The sequence below is a fragment of the Vulpes lagopus genome, chromosome 18, assembly GCF_018345385.1.
Source record: "Vulpes lagopus strain Blue_001 chromosome 18, ASM1834538v1, whole genome shotgun sequence".
In the NCBI taxonomy this organism is placed as follows: Eukaryota; Metazoa; Chordata; class Mammalia; order Carnivora; family Canidae; genus Vulpes; species Vulpes lagopus.
The window spans coordinates 19,119,760-19,139,095 of NC_054841.1; the positions used below are offsets into that span (position 1 = coordinate 19,119,760).

At 50.4% G+C, this 19,336-nt stretch overlaps 1 long non-coding RNA gene across 3 annotated transcripts in view; it reads left to right on the forward strand.

Annotated features, from left to right (window-relative positions):
* LOC121477714 overlaps positions 1–13,940 on the forward strand; it is a 111,285-nt gene extending 97,345 nt beyond the window's left edge. For all 3 annotated transcript variants that reach the window (XR_005984342.1, XR_005984343.1, XR_005984344.1), the window contains 7 exons: positions 2,547–2,639; positions 3,543–3,730; positions 5,308–5,407; positions 5,918–6,021; positions 9,865–9,994; positions 10,285–10,431; positions 13,263–13,940. This is a non-coding gene — a long non-coding RNA (uncharacterized LOC121477714). The remainder of the gene's footprint in view (positions 1–2,546; positions 2,640–3,542; positions 3,731–5,307; positions 5,408–5,917; positions 6,022–9,864; positions 9,995–10,284; positions 10,432–13,262) is intronic.
* The last annotated feature ends 5,396 nt before the right edge of the window (positions 13,941–19,336 follow it).

A 19,336-nucleotide genomic window follows, 5' to 3' on the forward strand; every position in this document is an offset into this window, starting at 1 on the left:
GATGAAGCCTGCTTGGTGCAGAGAGGCTGAGGATTACTGATCCCAAAGCCTGTGTGGGGAAGGTGCGTGACACCACTCTTTAGCTTTGCTTCTGCTCCCTGTGCAAGATGGTTGATAAGAGAGGAGGTTCTCTTGATTCTCAGCTTTCTCCATGCCAGGCAGATGCTGGGCGCAAGGCACTAAACTCTGATAGTTATGGGGTAGACTTTAGGTTTAGAAGAATTGGGTTAGAATCCCCACTCTGTCATTTCTACTGGTATGACTCGGGGCAAGCTACTTAGCTTCTTGAAGCCCCAATTTCCTTAAAAGGAAAGGGAGCTTCATACTAAAAATCAGCCTTTGTAAAGTCCCTGGGATGTGCCAGACAGTGTGTTTTTTTAAATTATTTTATTATACCCTTTCCAGCCACGACGAGGTAGGTACCCTTGTTGTCCCCATGTCTCAGATGAGAAACCGAGGTTCAGAATGCTTAGGTAACACGTCCAAGGTCACTCGGCCAGAAAGCTCTAAGTCCGGGTTGAAACTCAGCCTAACTTCACACCCAATGTTCTTAGCCATGACCCTCAGTTATTGCTTTATGATAAGATTTTTTGTAAGAATTGCATGAATTATTTTTTAACACGGAGCTCTAAATGCTTAATAAGTGATAGCTTTTCATGATACTTTCGGAGCAATTTACCGAGTATGCAAAATGGACAGATTCACATACCAAGAAAAAAAGAAAAAGCCTTTAGAGTTCTGGACACAAAATATTTCAATTCTAATCATAACTTATTTTTACAGTATAAAAAAATCAAGGGAGAAGTAACCGACCCCTTATCAAGAATACGAAAATCGAATGTCTTGAGATTTCTCCTTTGCTTGCTTTCCAAGGAGGAGCCCTTACAAGGTTTCAAAGAAAGATCGGGACCTAAGAATTTTGGAGGCTTTATAGTTCCAGGGACAGGTAGACATTCTTTCAGGTCCAAGGACTCACGTAGACTTACGATAGAGATGTAAGACAAATGAATGGAAAGAAGGCGGGAATGAGGAATGGTGGTATCAAAGGACATGTGATTTTTTTTCTTTTTGAAACTTTGACCCCAGGTTCCGAAATCCAGGATGCTGTCTGTATTGTACTCCTGAGCCCGTGAAATCTCACTATTTAGCTCAGTTACTCTTCTGCTTCTGCAACTTCCCTGAGACCAGGAAATATATTTCCTTTTATTCTTATCTCTTTCTTAATATGGATTCTATCATTTAATTCAGGAAAATAGGGATTAGGAGTTCCAAAGGGATTAGTGGACGTGTCCAGGTCCCAGAGCTATTGAGGGGTGGTGTGGGACTCCTCCTGGGCTCTCCCAGGTATACTTTCTGCCAGACAGTGGAGGCCCATCACCCCAGGGCAGAGGTGGGACTGACATGGGTCACCTGCACCTGTGCAGCCATTTCCATAGGCTACCTGGCTTTCTGTTTGGGGGCTCAGGAGGCCCAGGTCCCGCTCTCCAGAGCTTTCTTCTGGGCCAAAGTGTGGCTGCCCATCCTGACTCGAGGGTCCCAGCTGAAGTTGCTCTGCAGAGCAGGGACTGAGTCTTCTCAGGCCACAAGTGACCCCAGAACCTTTCTGCAGGGAGCTTTGTTTAGGGAAGTCCCTCAGATCCTTGGCCAGAAAACCAAGAGTGAGCAAGTCTTCCTCTTTCAAGATAGCCCTCTCCACTGCCCCAGAAGGCCAAGACAGAGGGAAAATCTGCAGCAGAAAGGGCCTGACATGTCACACTCATTGTTCCGACCTTGCTTTTTTTAGAAAAGGAGCTCTTTCCCATGGTTAAGGGGAGAAGTCAGACTTTCCTGTTCCTCTTGGGCTGGGCATGAAGCAATCTTCAGCCCTGATGTTGACACCAGGTCAAACCCCTAGACCTTCTCTCTGGGTCTGGGCTCCTTGGACTTCTGAGCTCTGACCTTGGAAAGTAAGAGCTTTCCCTGGCTGGGGGTTCCACAGCAGCAAAAATGGTGCAGGACCCTAGCCGAGATGGAGGGAGCAGGACAGTGCCAGGGGCCTAGCCCTGGGGCAGGCAGCTCAACTTGGACCCCAGCTTCACCACACACTGGCCAGGAGGCCCTGAACAAGCTCCTCAACCTTTCTGAATCTCAGTTTCTCCACCAGAAGTGGAGAAATTGGACTCTATTTGCAAAGCTGGTATTTATAGGAAAATAATGAGAAGATCTATGTGGAGAGCTTTCTGTAGGGCTTAGCATGTGGTACTCCCTCAACAGACCGGAAGCTAGTACCTCAGTCCTTACTTTGAACAATTATACAGGACATGGTAGTAAAGATTTTATATGCTTGGAGGTGGGGGCCTCTGGATTTCCCGAGATTTCCTGGGTCTTAGTCCCAGCCCCATCCCACATCCCCATGCTAGTAACAGCATGAACTGGGAAAAACTCATCTTTCTCTCTGATCTTGAGCTTTCATCTCCCTTTCTGGGTCCCTGTTGGGTTGTGGTGGTGGGATTTCTGCATGTGCTAGGCATATGGTGGACGCGCAGTAACTGCTCCCTTTATTACAGGGGAATCAAGTCAGATCCATCCAGTGGATGGCCTCAACCTCTGTGGGGCTGACCAGCATCAGATACGTGTGGATGGGCCCGTCCTCTGGCCTGGTATGAGGTGGAGAAAATCTAATGGAAAAATGAAGTTCAGAGGGGCTTTCTCAGTGTGATCATTCACTTTTTTGTTATTTCCAGAGCCTGGCACAGGGCCTGGCTTATTTTAAGCCCTCGATACATACTTGTCAAATTAAAGAAGGCTTTGTTAAAGCCGACAATTTTGTTCTGACAGGGTTGGCTCCATGGGCAGGGCCCCATGCTTAGGAGGGCCCTGTGCATGGCTTAATGCTCTCCTGTTGGCATCTTGAAATTCTTAATACTGTTTGAAAAAGGGCCATTCATTTCCATTTTGCACTTGGCCCTACAAATTATGTAGCAGGTCCTGCGTGCAGGCAAATATACCTAGAAGCAAATCCAAGCTGCTCAGGCTGACTTGCTGATCTGCCCTGCTCTGTCGCTGAGCTCTGTGGCCGGGTGCCACCATGCTTCCTGAACTCTAGCCACCCAGACCTGTTCCTTTAACAGGTCATGCCCCCAGCCCCTCCCCAGCTCACCCTGTGGTTGGCTTCTGTCACTATTCCTGTCTGGGCTCCTTTTTTTTTTTTTTTTTAAAGATTTTATTTATTTATGAGAGACCCAGAGAGAGAGGCAGAGGCATAGGCAGAGGGAGAAGCAGGCTCCATGCAGGGAGCCCGATGTGGGACTCTATCCTGGGACTCTAGGATCACACTAGGAGCCAAAGGCAGACGCTCAACCACTGAGCCACCCAGGCATACCCTGTCTGGGTTCCTAAGTCGCCTTCACCGGAGGGCCCACCCTGACTATCCTCCAGCCACTCTGTCTTATTAACCTGATTTATACTCATTATATATGAGTATAAATGAGTATAAATGATTCTTCTTTCTGAAATCCACTTGTTTTTTATTTCTTGGCCTGTTTATTTCCTGTTTCCTGCAGTAGACTAACCCCAGCGATAAAAGGCAGCAAGCAATCTTCATGTGTTGTTCCCTGCCTTGTTCCCAAAGCATTGCACGGCCCTTGGCACACAGTTGGTACTCAACAAATGCTTATCGACTTAAGAATGGACGGCATTGGCAGCGTTGGCTTTTCAACTCTGATCTCCTGAGACTCTCTCGGATGGGAAGGTGAGAGCAGAGTTGGCAGCACAAAGCTGAGGTGGGGATGAGAATGGCTGTGTGGGTCCCCAGCACCTGCCACGCTCGTATTCTCCTGACAACAGGGGCTGGGCTCCTGGCTCAGGCCCCTGCAATGGGAATCCTTTCTGCACACGGGGACTTAAAAAGTTCTCAGCAGCTGCTTAGGATCAAGAGGTGGGAAGTCAGAACTCGACTGCTGTGCAAACACTGGATCAGAGGCCACTTAATCCACTGCTCCATTTTGTAGGTGAGAACATTGAGGCTCAGGGAGAAGAAGAAACTTATTCTGATGGGGTGACTGGGTGATGGGCGCTGAAGGGGGTACTTGAAGGGATGAGCACTGGGTGTTATACTATATGTTGGCAAATCAAACTCCAATAAAAAAATATATATATGTAAAAGGAAAAAAAAGAAACTTATTCTGTAGCCATAACAGTAACAGCAAAAACCTAACTCGACCCAAGCCAACAAATGAAACAAAAAGAAAAAACAGTCAGAGGCACTATAGCACACAAGCATAATACTAAATGCATTAATATTACAAGGTGCTTAGGACACTTTCTGGCACAAAGAGTTCTTTCACTGTTCCAGGAAATTTGCAAGACCCTTCCTCGTGTCGCTGCATTGATTGAATCCCTCCGGCCGCCTGTAATATTGCAGTCCCATTCTGCAGACGAGGAAATGAAGGCCCCGGCTAGGGAGTGGAAGGGCTGGGGTGTGACCCCAGGCTGGCTGACTCTAGGGCTGGGTTCTTGGGCTCTTTCCTGGATTGCAGTTATGGGTAGAGCGGGCATGGCATCTCCGTGCTCTTTCCCAGCACCGGGCAGGGGATTGGCCCGAGTGGGAAATGCCTCTGATTCACATTTGCTCTGCTGGGAAGCCACCTTACTCATTGGCTCATTCATGCTACAAGTATCCTTTGCCACTGTCTCCCCTGTGCCTGGTGCCATGCCAGGAACTGCAGACAGATAGGTGAAGACAGGCATCTTCTGGGTGTTTGAGCAGCAGTCCCAGGTGAGCCCGGGGGATGGCATTGGCAGAAGGTGGGCCACACGCCGGACAGCCAACGGGCTCAGGCTCTCTGACTTTGCTGTTCCTCCTGGGGTCTTTGCCCACCCTATGCGGAGGGTACAGCTGACACAGGAGGCATGAAGGGCTGGGATCCCAGAACTATCAGAGCAGACCAGGCCTGTGCAGTTCTCCTCTGCAAACTGCCACCGGGAGGGCTATGATGAACTCTGGTAGCTCCGATGTGTCTGAGCTGTGCTCACTCGTGGGTCAGGGGAGCTATGGAGAGGGAGTGGAGTGCCAAGGGAGCCCATCCTTGGGAGACCCCAGGGGAGCCCATCCCTGGAAGACCTCAGGGGAGCCCATCCCTGGGAGACCTCAGGGGAGCCCATCCCTGGAAGACCTCAGGTGAGCCCATCCCTGGAAGATCCCACGGGAGCCCATACCTGGGAGACCTCAGGGGAGTCCATCCCTGGAAGACCTCAGGGGAGTCCATCCTTGGGAGACCCCAGGAGCCCTCAAGCAGTGATTTCAGAGTCATCTCTTCTTCCTTGCAGCCTGGCTGTCCTGCCTGGAACCTCTGAGACTGTTCTGCTCCTCACACCCTCTCAGAAGCATCCCAGCAAGCCCTGTGGGATTCAGTGTGGGTCTCTTGAGGTGAGTGGTCCCTCTTCTGTCCACAGCAGAAATCCCAAACCTGTGACATCCATCGACTTCGCCTACCTATTCATGCATGCACTCAAGACTTTCTTTCCACAAATATTTCCTGAATTTCTCTCGTAGGCTGGGCATTGTGCTGGGCTCTGAGGACACATCTGAAAATAAATCAGTCATGATTTCCACCCTCACAGGGCCCACATGTTAGAGGGCCAGCATAAATAGAATAAAGCAAGGAGAAAAAAAATCACACACCCTAAAATGTGCATGGAGGGAAAGAATGGGGTGATATCTAGTGGTTTTGGAGCTGACTCTTCTCAGCTCATGAGAGACCACTGTTAAAGACTCAGGAGTCTGATGAGCTGGTGGTTAAACACAGGCATTACAAAAAATGAAGGTGTGAAAATTTACAATGAAATAAATTACATTAAAAAAATAAAATGCATCGCTTCTTAAGTATTTTACTCTTAGCTCTGCTTTTGAAACTATCTGCTCCCGTTGTCTCCATAGAGTGGAAACACCCTCTACCGATGTGTCACTGTGCCTCTCTTCCTGACACCGCCCCCACTGGGATCCACGAGAGAGGAGCAGAAGAACGGACCTCAGGCTGGGAGGTCAGGGCCGGTGTCTCTAAGGAGGGGGTGTTTTTGCCGAAGGACCTGAAAGACCAGAAGGGGTCAACCATATAACTGAGCACATGGGGTTTCACATGGGGAGAAGAATAAGGGCGAAGTCTTGAGGTGTGGTTGTTTCTGGGTATAAAGAGGAGACCAGTAGGGCTGTTGAGAAGTGTAGACATCTCTGGCATGGTGAGTGAGGGCAGAGGACGCTGGAAGAGTGGGCTGGGGCCAGACCTTACAGTGCCAGGGAGTTTGCATCTTATTTGAAGTGCAGTGGGAAGCCATAGGAGGCCATGGCAGGTGTCTCCGTGTCCCCTCTGATTCCAGGGCAGTGCTGCCTCCTCCCCACCTGCAGGACACCTCGGGTCTGTCCTCCTTCTGCCCCAGGGCTTTCTCCAGAACTACCGGGGTGGGGTGGGGGGAAGGTAGCAGGAAATGAATTCTCCTGGTGGGTCCCTTCATCCCCTTCAACCACAGGAGATAGAAAGTGGTGTATAAAGCCTCCTGCTTTCCAGATGGGGACTTCTAGGAGGCCTTCTGCACTCTGCTCAGAGGCCCTGTGCACTCAAGCCCCTCTGCCTACTCTAATGGCCTCAGTAATATCCCCTTTGGGAAGCTGGGCCCTTTCTCTGTCTCCCACTTCCTGTTCTTTCACTCATGCTTCCTGGGATCAACTCCCAGATCGATTACCTGCACCCAAGTCCCTGTCTCAAGCTCTGCTTTTGGGGGGCCCCCACACTAAGATCAGTGTGGTGATGTGAACACAGTGAGCATAGAATGGGTGGCTTGGGTATGGGCTGGAGGCACCCCTCCCCCTCAGCTCTCTCAGGAACTTTGCTGTTCCTGGGGCCCTGCACTCCTTCACGGTCCCCTCTCCCTGGCCCCAGAACCAGTCCTGGTCAGGGACAGTCCCTGTGCTGAGGCCTGAGCATGTCAGCCAGCTGGTAAATCAACCCTGGAACCATGATGTGAGGACACCCCAGAAGCCTCACTGTGTCTGCACCCGATCCCCTCCGCTCCATGGTGGCCTGGCGTCAGGCTCCCGATGCGGGTCATGCTAGGCTGGCCTGTCACTTGCTGGTCCCCATCCTCTCACATGGTTCTGCTAGGCTGCCACCTAGATCAGACTCTTCGGCGAGCCGTCTGAGTCTCCATGTGGCAGCATGGCTGGTCCCCAGCGTTGAGGATATGCCTGAATTAGGCTGAGCCACACAGACCTCTGTCCTGTGGGTTTCTCAGGTCCTCGGCCAGAGGCTGCAGCCCCATCCTATCGGCCCAGCCTGGGTCAACTAGGATACCTAGTCTTGCCTCTTCCTCAGTTTCCCTAGTTCAGCATAGGTCAGCAACCCACTTAGGAGGGTAGGCCTCAAGATGTGCTTCTATTGTGGCGAGAGGGTCTGAAATTAAGAGCAGCTAGGTGCTGGTGTTGTGGGTGTCCTGTGTGCTCAGAGTAGCCTCCACACACCCCCTTCTAAATCACTCCCTTCTTGGCCCTGCAAAAGCCGTGTCCTTCTAACTCCCCTCCACTCTGCACCCCCCAGTACAGGCCCTCTATCAGGACATGAGTTGCCTGTGGCAGTGGACCCCACTCCTTCTAGGACGTTCTTACTTGGCTTGATGCCTGGGAAACCAGCCCATTCTCCTCCTTCTCCCCTGGGGGCCTGGCTCTCTTCCCCACCATCAGCTCCTCCTGCTGCTCCCTTCTGAAGCTCTCCAGAACATTCTGACTCATCCTCTGACTCAGGTGGAGTCTATTTCTGTTCCCACGTTCTGCTCCCTGATGGGCTGGAGATCACAGCTGTCACTCTGGGGGAGGGGGGCAGCGAGGATCCTGTGCGTGTGCTTGTGCATGTGTCCACGTGTGTGCGGGAGGCACACCACCCCCAAGAAGCTGGGGAGGGTGGTTCTCCTATTCCTTCCCCACCTTATATCCCCCCAACTCTTCAAGAGCTGACAAGCATCCCCCAAAGCCCCAGGAGAGATGAGTGGTGGCAGTAGCCACGAAGAACCTCACCCTGATCTTCTCAAGCTCATTGTATTATGGAAGATGCTTTTTAGCAAAGAACCTCCAAGTGGACAGTTGCTTCTGGCAAACTCTGAATCCTAGAATCTCTACATAGTAGAGTTGACAGGAACCTAGAGGTTTAAGACAACCACCTACTTGATACTTTGGGCCTAAAAGAGACCCAGATTGGTGGGGAACCATGTCTGAAATTAGCCAGCAAGCAAGTGGCCGAGCTGGATTCAAATCATAATTAATTCAAGCCCTCAGTTGATGTCAGATAGTTTCCTATCCTCTCGCCTGTTACCACCTAGGCAGGAGCCCCCTTCCACTAGGTATGGTGGCCAGAGCCACTTGTAGCGATTAGCAGTTGAAATGTAGTGAGTCTAAATTGAGAGGCACTGTAAGTATGATATGCACGCCAGATTTCAAAGACGTAGCATAAAAAATAATAGGAAAAATTCTCCTTAATGGTTTTTTTACATTAATTGCAGGTTTGAAATGGTAATATTTTGGATATATATGGGATTAAGTAAAATATAGTAAAATTAATTTCACCCATTTCCTTTTTAAAATGCACCTACTAGAAAAATTTAAATTCCATGTGTAATTTAAATATGTAATGGCTCATGTTTGTGGCTCACATTATGTTTCTGTTGGGGCGGATCAGCCCTCAGGCCAAATCTGGCCTGGTGCCTGTTTATATAAATAAAGTTTTATTGAAACATAACCAGGTTCATTCATTTACATAGTGTCTATGGGCAACTTTGCTTTATAATAGCAGAGTCCATTATTTGAGACAGAGACATTTTGACCCTCAAAGCTTGAAATATTTACTCTCCAGCCCTTTCAGAAAAGTTCTGCTGACTCTTGCACTAGACTATCAATTTCATGAGAACAAGGATTATGAGCTTGATACAGAGTAAGTGCTTAATAAGTATGAGTTGAGTGAATGAATGACTTGGTTAATTTTGGAGGGTAAGTTGGTTGGAATTCCAGGCAGAGGGACTAGTGTATGCCAGAGCATGGGGCCAAGAAATAGCACTGAGCACGCTGGTGATGGGGGTGTCTGGAGTGGCCCTTTAGAGAAGATTTGCTGATTCTTGCTCTAGATGCTTATATCAGCCTCCTCCTTGCTCCTTTGCCTGGTGGTGTTCCTTCTCAGGCAACTGCCATCCTGTCTATACAAACCCCACCAAAATCATTGACCTGCTCCAAAATCTTCAAGAGCCAGGCCATCGCTTGCAGGAGGAAGCAACGCTTCTGAGCATGGCCTTGCGGGTCCTCCCACGCTGGCCTGCCTTCTCCCCTCCTGAGCTCCTCTGGGCCTGCTCTTGCCCGAGCCCCACCCATTCTGGTCTCTGAGCCTTTCTTCATCCCCCTCTGCCTGCAAACCTTGCCTTGATCTTGCAAGTCAAATATCCACCCTTCCAGGCTCAGTTCCAATATTTCTTCCTGGAGACACGATGTGGCATGTTGCCAGTTTGAGTTTCTTTTAAATAATTGTTACTGTAAGATAAATGATAGGAGGCAGTCAGTTCCCACAGCACGTTGTATCTTTTTTCTTTCACTGCAGCGCTCATAATTGGAAGCAGGAAATCTCACTTTTTATCTAATACTTACTGTGTCCACCACACTAAGCTCTTCCCACATATTGTCTTTTAAAATTCTCTCAACTTTATGAAGGAGGCACCATTTTACCTCCATTTTACAGATGAGGAAACAGACTCAGAGACGTGACATAAAAATAGTGAGTGGTGACTCTGAACTTCAAATTCAGGTGGGTTGGACCCTAGAACCCAAAGGCTTAACCTAAGTTCTGTGCTCTTTGCTAGGTTACTTCCTACTCATCCATGCCTGGGCCCCTGGCTCCTTCTGCAAAGACTCCCATTCCAGGTCCTAGAAGCAATCCTGACTGGGGACAGCCTAGACCCTGCTCTGAGGCCTTAGTGTGTGAGCCAAGAGGTAAGTCATACCCTGTGGGGTTTGTATGGGGCCCACCCTGGACCTCACTCCAGACCTCACTATCTGCTCTACCCTCAAGGTAAGTATAAATGAACTCTTTGCTCCATTTTTGAGTCTTGACACATAAGTCATCTCCACAGGGAAGTCCTCTATGATTGCCCAGACTGAGTTAGATCTTGGATACATGTTCTCATCATGCTCAAGTCTTCTCCTTCCATAACTCTCATCACATCTGACATTTTTAGGTAATGAGTCTTTTATCATCTGTTTCCCCTGTATCATGGGTGCAGGGGCTTTCCAGCACGGCTCCAAAGCCTGGCACGTGAGAGGTGTGCAGTGAATATTTGACTGGATGAATGAAATCCTGCTTGTTCTCCTCACCTGGATATCATATCGGCCTTACTGGGCTCCAACTCCACAGGGAAGCAGAGAAGCACGTGAGTTTCTGTCCTCTCCCCACCCCTCCCTGAATGACTTAGTGTGGAGGACACTGGTACGTGTTGAAAGGAGACTATGAGAGATTGATGATCATGAGGCCAGTAAGAGAACTTGAGACAAGGAAGCCCCCTCCTTGGCCTCAGCTGACCCGATGCACCCACCATATGCCCTGTGGAGGCACAGCCTGTGGCTGACGACCCACAGGAGGAGAGGAGGGGCCGTGCCTCACCTCGCAGACCCGTCTGTGGCACAGGTGGGGAGCCAGACGGAACCCACCCCCCTTGCCCTGCCCGCAGGGAGTGCTGGGAAGCCTGCTGATCAATCATAGAGGACAGCTCCAGCGCTGGGAGGAGGACTAGCAGGAGGAGTCTGATCCCCAAGCATAGCCAATGGCTGCCTGCATTTCTCCTCCACAGTGGATGTGGCTACAGAATTTGGGTTTTCACCTGGTTCAGAGGAGGCCCGGGTAGGTGAGGCCTGTAGCAGTTGGGATTTTATGCTGGCCCTGCTCATCCTTTTTTTTTTTTTTTTTAAAGGATTTTATTTATTTATTTGAGAGGGAGAGATAGAGATAGAGATAGAGAGAGCATAAACAGAGGGAGAGAAAAAGGGACAAACAGACTCCCCAGAGAGCACAGAGCCCAAGTGGGGTTCACTTCCAGGACCCCGAGATCATGACCTGAGCCAAAGTCAGATGCTTAATGGACTGAGCTACCCAGGCGCCCTGCTCATTCTTACACATCTCAGGGCTTGGCTGCTGGGTGGGAAGGTCAGCCTGCTCTGGGACACCTTAGCATTTGGTCTCACAGGCTGGGTCCAGGTGACCGGCTCACTGTGGTTTGCCTGGAACTGTCCTATTATTAAGACTGTAAGTCCCACTGCCCAGGAAATCCCTCATTCCTGGGCAAACCCAGAAACTGATCACATTCCCGAGTGACCCTTGTGTTGTATGCGATTAGCTACAACACACTAGATGCACATCACGGCACGCTGGCCACCTCTTCTTCAGCTTGGCACAAGACTGCAAAATTCCTTAGGGTTCAGGGTTGGGCTGGAGCTGGGGACAGGCAGCAGCCAGCTCAGGCCTGTGAATCTGACCAGTTCATAGGGACTGGTATGAGCCCTATCTGATCCCGTGTCAAAATCCAGTGTGGGGCCCCCGAGACAGTTTAGTCTTCGAGGCTGTGATGTGGCTACATAGAGCTGGCCTGGTTTTTGGGAGATGCATATGTTCATACAGAGCATAATAAGCCAGACCTGTATACACTGGAAATCCAATGTGAGCTACATAGGTGATTTAAGATTTTCTAGAAACTATATTTAAAAAAAGGGGGCACCTGGGTAGCTCAGTGGTTGAGCACCTGCCTTTAGCTCAGGTCGTGATCCTAGAGTCTTGGGATTGAGTCCCGCATTAGGCTTCCCAGTGGGATCCTGCTTCTCCCTCTGCCTACGTCTCTGCCTCTCTCTGCGTCTCTCATGAATAAATAAATAAAATCTTATAAAGAAAGAAACAGATGAAATTGATTTTAGTAATACATTCTATTTAACCCTATTATCCAAAAATATCATTTTAGCTTGTGATCAATATAAAATTATTAATGAGATAATTTACATTTTAAAAAAATTCTGCACATCTCAATTTTGTCCAGCCACATTTCAAGGACACTTGTGGCTAGCTCTGGACAGTGCAGAACTAGGCACTTTTATGGCAGGGAGAGGACCTCTGTTCAGACAGGGCTTTAAGGTCTTAGCACATCCATTTTGAGGGGGTATTTGGGGTCCTTGAAGATAAAGATAGATCTGTGGATTTCAGAGTCATTGGTTGCCCTGTTGTGATACTTACGCTGTCTCGGAATCCTATCCCAGGACTGTAGGTCCACTGGGGCAAGAGTGGTGTTGTCAGTTCATCTTGGTAGGGTAGCCAGACCACAAGGAGGAATGTCTGCGGGTGTGGCTGGGGAGGGGCTCTTTCTTACTCTTGGAGAAGGCATGTAGTCAGCCTGCAGGCTTGGCGAGTCTGAGTCCTAATGGAGCAAACAGGAGCAGGAGCCTCCTGCTGGGAGAGGGTGCCTTCCCTTCCCACCTTTCCTTCCACCCTGGAGGGGCAGGTTGTGGACGAGTTCTGCGTCTGGTTTCCATCTTAGTGTCCAAGAGTCCAACATGTCCCAGTGCTTCCTAAGAATTGTTTTGCAAATGTCAATCTTCTTCTTCTTCTTCTCCTCCTCCTCTTCCTCCCCCTCCTCCTCTTCTTCCTTCTTCTCCTCCCCCTCCTCCTCTTCCTCCTTCTCCTCCTCCTCCTCCCTCCTCCTCCTCCTCCTCCTCCTTCTTCTTCTAGATTTATTTATTTATTTATTCATTCATTCATTCATTCATTCATTCATGAGAGACACACAGAGAGAGGCATAGACGTAGGCAGAGGGAGATGCAGACTCCCTGTGGGGAGCCCGAAGTGGGAACTCAATCCCAGGACCCTGGGATCATGACCTGAGCCAAAGGCGGATGCTCAACCAGCCACCCAGGTGCCCCAAAGATCTCCTTCTTAAAGGCAGTGCTTCTTTGGCTTTTGAAACTTATGTTTCCTTCCCTCAGGAAAATGGACAGTCCAGTATGTGCATAACCCTTTTAAATATAATCATAGGGGTACAGAGGCTCCCAGAAGCATTCTTGGCCCTCAAGAGTAAGGATTTCCACTTCTGGTAAAAAAAAAAATACGGAGTCCTCATGAGGCACAGAAGTGAGAGCTGAGCCCCATTCTGTGTCTCCCTATTACACATGGAGTCACTCACATCGACAGTCAAAGCTCTTCTTAACTCTTTTGTTCCCACTCTAGGAATGACTAGGGTGAAGCCGACCTTTGCGGAGCCCACGCAGAAAAGATGCCTCCAGGACCCCAGAGTGGGACAGCTCTTTTGGACAATGTGCTTCAGTACTGGAGGCAGCATCTTCTCATAAATCGTCTACAAGACAACGTGCTTTGGAACTCAAAGAAGCATCTCTTTTCACATAACCAATTACAGAACTAATTACAAACTGTTTTTATCTGTTCATTAAGGTAGATATAATTAAGGCAACATTTTGTTAAACTAGTTTGAGTGTGTGCTGTAGAGTAATAATTACTACTTTTATTTCTTTGCGATCCCTTCTAATTTGTCTTGGCTTCATCTAAAGCCACCTCCTGTTCTTTCTTGCTCTCTGCTCTTCATCACAAAGGCTTGGGCCCCTTGTCCTGCACCCCTGTCACTTTCCTGGTTACGTTCCCCCTTCTCTTGCTGTCCCCTCAAATTGTGCTTCCTCAGGGAGGCCTCCCTGATGCCCCAGACTGGAGAAGTCCTCTGGCATAATCCCCCCCACTCACCATTCCACTGTTGCATCGATATGCACCTGTCACCTGTGCTTCCCACAGCTTCTCGAAGCCCAGGCCTCAGGCCTGTGCCATTTCCTTCTGTGTCCTGAGTGCCCCAGACAATGCTTGGCTGTTGGTTATATTCAATAAACATCGGTGGATTGATTCGTGGTAGATTTGGGCTGGCTTTGCTCCTTGTTGGCCACTGTTGGAATCTGCTCAGATCGTAACTGGGAACAATTCTTTGTCCCACCCTCCACTGTCCACTTCCCCTTCTCTTCCTGTTTTGTGAATACGCACTCACACATAAGCACACTTGTATGCATGCACACAAGTGCATGTGTGCACGTGCGTACACACACACACACACACACACACACACACACACACGGGATGAGTGGCATCTGTTCATATCTCCTCTTTGCCTTTAGGCCAGAACTCCTTGGCCCTTGTTAGCTGGCCTGGCTTCTGAATTGGTCTATAGAGGGGGAAAGGGGCCTCTGTGCTGCTTCTGAGAGATGCATTGCCTTCTGGGGGTGTCTATCTTCTTAGGGGGCCGTGGGGATTATCTGTGCATCTGTCTATCACCTCTGCCTCCCACCAGCCCCCTGGCTGGGGAGCTCCTTTTCCCTAAAGCTCATGGCCTGTGCTCCATTTCTGCCATTCCTAATAGATATGCCCTGGCACTCAGACTGGGGAGCCAGAGGCTGGAATCTCACCTCCTCCCCTCCCTAGCCCTGCCCAACAGGGGTCCCAGGTGGGAGGTTACCTCCTTCCAGGCTCTCCAGGAGACCTCCCCCCGCCAGCACAGGGCCCTGGGCAGGAGGCCAGGCTGCAGTCCCTAAGGGGGGTGTGGCCCTGGGAACACAGCCCTCTGGACCGAGCCCAGGGCGGTCATCGCACAGCTGGCTGTGAGATCCATGCCACAGAGTTTAAGACCTTTGACTGTGGAGCTCTGTTTCTGGAACCAGTTTAGACCATGATGATGTTCTCCATGTCCCCATTCCCAGCCTGTGTCAGCTCTGCTCCTCCCCACCTCATGCCCTGCTTGGGCCTTTGCCCCGAACCTTGCCCCTTCCCAGTGTCCATGGTCTGCTCCACCTACTGCCAGACCAATGAGAGGCCAGGGGAGGAGAGTCCGATGGGGGTGGGGGTGGAAATGCCTTCATGCCTAAAGTCAGGATTGCACCCCCCGCGCCTCCCACACACAGTGCTCTGAGAGGACAGGCTTGCTGAACTCCCTGGGGAGGCCAGCTGACCTTCCTCCCTGCCTCCTCAGCCAGCCTCGTGCTGCTTGTCCATTCTTGTTCTCCAGCACTTTGCATTCAGACCATTCCTTCCACCTGCTGCCCCCAGCTCTGTCCCTTTATTCTCCCACCGGGATGTGTGCAGAGTGCTGGCTAAGACTTTTGGAGTCCACAGACTTCAGTTTGATGCCTGGCCATTTGACCTTGGACATGACTACACGTCTTTGCCCCTCTGTGTTTCCTCGTCTGTAAAATGGGCTTAAGACTCCCTTTCTAATAGAGTTGTCATGAGAATGACATAAGGCAATGCACCCCTTCAACACACACTCCTGAGCACCTGCTATAAGACAGACACTGAACTGCGTGCTGGGTTACGGTAGTGATTCAGACAGAACCTGGTTGGAAGGAGCCCATGGTTTAAAGGCAGAGATAGAAAACTCTCACACATGGGCACAGAGAGAGTCCAACAAATCAGCAGAGCCATACGTTTCCCCTGCATGTTGGATGGTGTTGAGAGGCAGATGGGTAGGAAGCTGTGACAGGAGGCGCCAAGGTGAGAGCATCCCGAGGCAGGTGGGGAGCGAGGAGCAGGAGGCGGTACTCACCAGAACCCTGGAGGGTGAGGAGAGGTCCAGGACTGGGGAGAGTGCACCAGGTAGAGGAACACTCTGAGCGGGAAGGCTTTGAAGGTAAAAGAAAAAGAAAAATCATCTGGTGGGTTTATAGATCTCCATGGAGCGGGTGTGTGTCTCTGTGGCTTGGGCACGGCAAGCAAGTTATATCTGGAAGAAGTGAGCCTAAGACAAAATATACTGGATCCTGTAGACGGGTTCTGATGGGCAGCAAGGGTGCTGCTTGGGAACTTGAAAGAAAGGTGAGTTCGTGAGCCACAGCATAGATCCACTGAATCAGAAACTCTAGGACTGATGCAGGTGGTTCTGACCACGCTCAACCTTGAGTCTCTGATGGACTAAGGGAAGGAGTTTGGATTTCCTCCTTCAGTGCGGGAGAACACAATTAGAGGGTTTTAATCAGGGGAAGGGCTGTGGAGGCAGGATGTGATCTGGTTCATTGGTTTTGAAGGGTCCTTGGGTGGGAGGGTGGTGTATGGACTGTGGGATCTGGAGCAGCCGTCTACACTGGGCCGAGGGATTCACCTGATGGCTAGAGTTAGCACCATCTCTCCCTCAGTTTCCCACACTCACGCCTTGCTGTGTCCCCTTCCACTTTGAATGGACATTGAGTGGCCAACCTGTGCCTTACCCAAAGCCCCTGCTTGTGGGGATGGTACACTGTAGGGCCAAGAGGCTGGACCTTGGTTTTGCAAAGACTTGTGTTTGAGCAACTTCACAGTGAGAAGACTAGGAAATGAAGTCCACGTTCCGGGAAAGGAGAAGGGAGCACTGTGATCGTCAGGGCTCAAGGAGCCAAGGGTGAGGTCCTGCCTGCCCTGGGGCGCCCCTCATGCATGATCTCCAGAGGGAGCCTTGCCATCCCAGCCCTTCCCATTGCCAGCCTGGCCTCTGGGCCCTAAGTTTGAGAGCTGTTGTGGAGGGTCCGCCCTCGTCAAGCTCCTGAACTTGTGGTCAAGAAGCTACAGCCCTCATGGTTTCACCACATCCAGCACCAGTGGGCCGATGTTAACAGATTATTTAGGTAGAAATTGCTAAAGTCCTGGAAATGTCAGGCAAACGAGCTGAAGTGCTCAGGGATCTCAGGTGAAGCTGGCTGCCAGTTCATGTGGGCAGAGGGACAGCATAGGGGTTGGGATGGGTTTTCGGGGGGAGATAATGATTTTGTTGCATGGACTTGCCCCTTAGAGTCATTGTTTCCTCTTCTGCAAAGGGGGAACCATAGCCTCCACCGGGTCAGGTTTTGGTAAAGACTGATGGAAATAGTCCAATCTGCAAAGTGACTATGTGCAGAGAGCGGGCATGCAGGGAGCGCTTCCTTTATGGTCAGCTACCACGATGCTCCCCATGACAGTTCTTTGGCTGCATAAAAGCTGCCCCAAACTTAGTGCTAGAGAGAACAGCCATTTCGTTGTACCCAGGGACTCTGGGTTGGGAATTCAGAGAAGACGCAGTGAGGATGGCTTGACTCCGCATCCTGATCTCTGAGATCTCAGTTGGGAAGGCTCGAAGGGCTAGAGGTGACTAGAATGGCAGGGGCAGGGGTGGCCGATTCTACAATTGGGTTCACTCATGCATCTGGGGCTTTGGCACAGATATCTGGATGCTGGACTCAGCAGGGACCACACATATCTACTGTGGCATGTTTCCTGACACAGCAGCGCGACCTTCCAGAGAATAAGATGGAAACTGCACGGTCTTCCGTGGCAAGCCTTGGAAGTCATTTGGTGTTATGTCTGTCGTACCCTATTGATTGGAAGAGTCACAAGCTCACCCACATTCAAGGAGAGGGAACACTGGCTCTGTCTCTTGGTGGGGGAATGTCAACAAATTTGTGGCTGTGCTTTAAATCTACCACCGTGACAAGCCTTCCAGACTTAAGTTGGGGGTGACCAGGCCTGCCACCCAGTCAGACTGTGCTCCCAACCCCTATGGGAAGCAATAGGAAGGCTCCTTCCAGATGCTAAGGATGCCGAATCACCAGCTCCTTGCAAGCCTCTGAATTCAACCAACCTTGGCCTGTGACCCGAGGAGGGGTATAGAGTCTGTTTCTCTGCAGCACGCAGAGGTTGGTTGAGCTGGGGAAAGGATGAATAACACCCTCCAGGTTCTCTCTCTCTGAGCATTTAAAAAGCAGTAATAAATAGATGAGAGCCTGGGAGGTGTGATTGATTTGTTTTATGAATCACAGAAGAGGCTGTAACTCATGGGAGATTAGGGCTGAAGTAAGTTGTACAGCTCTTGCATTACACGTGGAGATTAATGGCTTATCACACGAGGCCTCACCGTTAACCCGGCTCACCCACAGAGAGTTTAATAGCAGGGCCATACGGGCCGACTTTTAATTCTTGAACAAATGCTCCAGGCTGTGTGCTGCCCTGATTCCCACCAGTGAGCACCTGCCTGGTTGAAGCTATGAGGGCTCAGAAGCTGGGGAGCAGTTTCCCTCTTGGGGACCAGGAGCTGGGGATTGCAAGTTTCCTCGTGTCCTTCCTGCAATTTCTCAAAGCAATGAGCAGAATTTTTCAGGAAAGTGGAGGGGATGATGCCACTTCTGTGCTACCACCAGCGAGCTTTCACTTGGTGTTCCAAGGCCTGTGCTGAGGGCTCTAGAGAGTCTCAGCTGAAACCTCATGGCAAACGTATGGGGCGGGTGTGATTGAGCCAAGGTGACAGAGGAGGAGCGTGGGCTGGAGGCTGCACCAGCTCATGGAGGAGCATGGGTTGGAATCGCTTGGACCTGGGTGGGAATCCAGGTGCGAGCCTCCTTTACTGGTTTGCCTGCTGTCTTGGATCTGTAAAACGGATAGTGCAGGTCCTTTGTAGAGGTGCTCTGAGGACTGTGGGGTCATGGTGCCTTGCGCTTTGGAAGCCCTCATTTAGAAGTCAGCCCAGGACACTGCTGGTGACAAGAAATGGACAGCAGAGGGAAAAGCAACTACGTACTTCTGAGACAAACCTGGCATCGTGTGGGTGCCTCTGGTCCATGCCTGGGAGTACAAGGTGGGGTTCAGTGGGCTTGATCCATTGATGGTTGAAGAGACCGGGGCTGGAGAGGGATGGGGTGAGGCTTGCAACGCAGCCACCATACAAAGTCTCAGGCTGAAAGCCCTGGATGGTGCTTGTCACAGAACGCCTTTAGAGTTCAGGAGTGGGATGGCAATGCTGGCTTCAGGCTCATCCCTAGGCTCACATACCTGTCCTGACCCGAGCAGCAGTAGCCTGAGGTCATCACCGAACCTCCCTGGGAGCTGGAGTCACTTGTGCTGCTGGTGGGCATTCAACAAGACCACCCTGAGCCCTGGATAGTCCTTGCCTCAGTATATCCATTTTTATGCCTTTGCTTCTGCCTCTGGTCCTCTGACCAGCACACCCACTGCCTGATGGGATGAGAGCTGGTGTCTGGATCTGTCATCACACAAAGACCCAGCTGTTGGCTTGTGTCCAGCCAACTGACTGGGTGATGCAGAACTCAAAACTTTCTGTCCACTTGCTCCCTGGTCTTTGTACCCACGGAGAAGATCTCTTTGGATTTTTATGGCTGCCTGTATCCCACCAGACTTCCCCGCATGACTTGGAAATCTATCTTCTGCTGGTTAGTACTCGTGAAGAACAAATGAGGACCGCCCCCCCCCACCTTTTCACAGAAGGAATCACAACTTTAACATTTATTGTCCAGGCT